Genomic DNA, 3,312 nt, shown 5'->3' with positions numbered 1-3,312 from the left:
CACAAAAATTTTGCACATATCTGTTGCACTTGTTCAAGAACCGTAGAAGGTAGAATGAAAGTTCTGGACCAAAAGGTGTGGAAAGCAAGAAGCACCGAGTTTATAACTTGTAATCTTCCTGCGTGAGACAACAGCTTTGACTTCCAGTTCAAAATCTTACTAGTAACCTTCTCTATTAGCGGTTGACATTCTCTAATCCCCAGCCTAGCAGAGATGAGTGGTAGCTGATAAGAGCCCAAAACTGTAGTTTTAACCCTGTAACAGTTATACTTTTAGACTAATTATTTGAGTAATAATTAAGAGTTAATACTGATTACGTGTTTTTATGCATTTCAGGCTTCAAAGTCCATTATGTATAGAAATGTGCCACTTTAGTGAGATAAAGGATCAAAGGTCGGTTGCTAAGGAGTTCTATGATTAAAGGCCAAGATTCAAGAAGACAAAGCCTTTCTAAAGCCTGGTCAAAAGCTGAAAAGTCAACGCAGGCAGAAACAGCACTCAAAGTCAGCAAAACTTCCGAAGGCCGTATCTTTGGACTTAGACCTCGGAATTGGGCCTACCTTTTGTCAAAACGACCTGCTCGGAAAGAGCTTTCCAATGGTCTAAGACTTGTCCCAATCAGAGGAGCAGAAGTGGACGAAAAGTCTGTTGAAGCCAACTGTAGCTGAAGAGGCCTTTTTGGACTGAAAGAATTGGGTTTTGGGCCTGATTCTCTGGCCCAAAACATGGCTCCAAGCCCATGAACGATTTTTGGATCTGAAAGTATAAAAACAAGAGCTTGACTCTTTGTTAATGGTAGATAGTTAGACCTAGATTAGTTAGCCTCCATTAATTAGTTTTTGAATTTCAATTAGTTAATTAATTAGTTTTTCATATCTTGTTTTAGATCTAGTTCATGTTTAATTAATTACTTTAGAACAAAGTAGATTATTAATTTAGTATTTGAATCATTGTTTTATTATTCATTAGATTAATAAAATAGTGTTCTTGGTAATCTAGTTTCATTTTCGATTCATATTTTTAGTTCAATTCTTAGATTCAATTATTTGTCATTATTAGTTTAATTCAATTATTGCATGAGTAGTTTTGAATTGAGTTTAAATAAGTAAAGTTCAAATCTTTATATCATGTCTTGTTCGAATTTGATTGGGAATGATAGCGTGATGATTCTCGGCTAAACCTCCATTAGAGGGGGTTGAGACGCCTTGATGAAAGCTTGATTCCGATTATCGTAGAGTCATCGTAATTTTCTTTCCACTCTAGAAATGATTAGTTCACCATGAGAATGGGTGTAATCGTTCACATGCTAGTTATGAATTGGTAGAAATGCCATGTGTAATTAGGGATTAGGAGTAACCGTTGTTCTTCTGAAGGCGATTCAATTCGGATTACGACGATTCTTTGTTAGTAGGATTAAGTCGAGTTAAGGTGGAATCAATCCCCCTCTAACTCCTTATTATAGAATCGACGTAGCATTCCCATAGTTGTTCAAATAGTCGACTAGTTGCATCTTGTGGGTAGTTGCATCGTAGTCTAGTTATCATTTCGTAAATCTCTCATTAGACTTTAGTTAAGATTATTCATACGTAGAAAACACAGCATGCGGAAGGACTAGGAGTGGAACGAACTTCCTACTCCACTATATCTCCATAGGATTGAGAGTAGAAATCTTAGATAAATTAAGCACGTATTTAAGTTTTAGTTTACTTACATTTTGAGTTTTATCGTTCATTTCGTAGGTAAACTATCTTTTTATGTTTTATCAAATGGCGCCGCTGCCATCTTAGTTTCACTTTCGCATTGTTTTTGTAGTATAAGTACTCTTCTTAAAGTCCCATTTCACCCACCCACCCTTGTTCGATTCTAACTGTGGTTGTCTTTTTCAGCATTAAAATTCCTTGAGAAAAAAAAAAAAAACGGATTGCACTTCGAAAGGAGCACTTACTGCTAAAATCTTCGAAGTTGAGCGACTGCGCCAAACCGAAAGCACGACCGAGCTCAAACACTGTAACTCGAAGATTAAGTTGAGCGACCAGCTAAAACCGAAGCTCAAACAAACACCGTAACGTGAAGTTTACACCGAGCGCACCTTCTGCGCTTCAAAGTGAGTGCACCAGCATACGAGCTGAATTTTGCCAGATTTCCACAGGTTTGATTCGAACTTCAATTTTTCAAGTTTTTCAGTGTTCTAACTTGTTATATACACTAAACACGCATAAACAAGATGTTATTCATAAGCGAAGCAAGGGCCTTGTCAATCGTATTCCTTTCTTCCACACCTCGCATCTCCTGTTAGAGGTTTATACTAGTATATCGAGATTGTTTGGAGGTTGTTGTGTTTAGTTAAGTTTGGTCTTAACCTTGTATGAGATTAAGGTCTGGCCGAACAAAACACCTAACATAATTACACGCACGGCAACATCAACAAGCACGCCTATCTAGTATACCACTCACTACACCTCTAGCTATTATTTCACACAAAAGACTGATATAATGCCTCGAAGAAGGAGAGACTCCTCTCTCGACTTCTACAAAGCCTTGAGCGATAGCCCCAAATCTTGCATCGTTCTAGCAGACCCGATTGGGGATTTCGAATCCCCAAAAATATTTTAATTTGTTACCCGTTTTCATGGTTTATACCATGAAAAACCTTATCGGCTATCGTAGGATTGAACAAGTCATAACAACATTCCACCATCCTACGGTTGGTGCGAACAAATTAAATTGAGGGTATTCCTTTTCACCTTAGCCCGATAAAGCGCGTCTTGGTTAACTGCCCAAAGCGCTAATGCAGGACTCGTGGGCTAAACTTGTTCAAATTGTTTATGGAACATTTTTACCCACCCCTAAAGACGGATGAGATGCTTTCCAAGATTCATTTCTTTCGACAAAATCCTCATGAATCATTTTCAGAAGCTTGGAATCGTTTCACAGATCTCCTTATAGAGTGTCCACATCATAACCTAGCGAAAGACACGTTAGTTCTTGCCTTTTCAAAAGGAGTTCTACACCACCATAAAGAAGTGCTTGACATAATGAATGGGGGTAGTTTCTTAAGTAAAGGAGCCTCGGAGTCTTATAAATTTTTAGAGGATCAAACTAAGCGAAATAACAACTGGGGGGGTAGTGACGATATCCATCACTCCGCTAGTTCTTCTAATACGATTAAGGCGCGGTATGTTTGAAATTAAACACGATCCCGAAGCTTAAAACTCTAATCGAATCACTTTCACTAAAAAGGCAGAGGCCATTTCGTTCAACAAAAGCCTATCCCGTCATGAATATAAATTGAAATCCATGTAGTTTTGTTGG

At 38.0% G+C, this 3,312-nt stretch overlaps 1 pseudogene; it reads right to left on the bottom strand.

Annotated features, from left to right (window-relative positions):
* Positions 1–2,871: 2,871 nt before the first annotated feature.
* On the bottom strand, positions 2,872–2,965 carry LOC147497280 (small nucleolar RNA R71; annotated as a pseudogene).
* Positions 2,966–3,312: the final 347 nt, after the last annotated feature.

The sequence above is a fragment of the Coptis chinensis genome, chromosome 5, assembly GCF_015680905.1.
Source record: "Coptis chinensis isolate HL-2020 chromosome 5, ASM1568090v1, whole genome shotgun sequence".
Lineage (NCBI taxonomy): Eukaryota > Viridiplantae > Streptophyta > Magnoliopsida > Ranunculales > Ranunculaceae > Coptis > Coptis chinensis.
The sequence above is the reverse complement of the archived record's forward strand: the minus strand, read 5'-3'. Positions and strand labels throughout refer to the sequence as shown.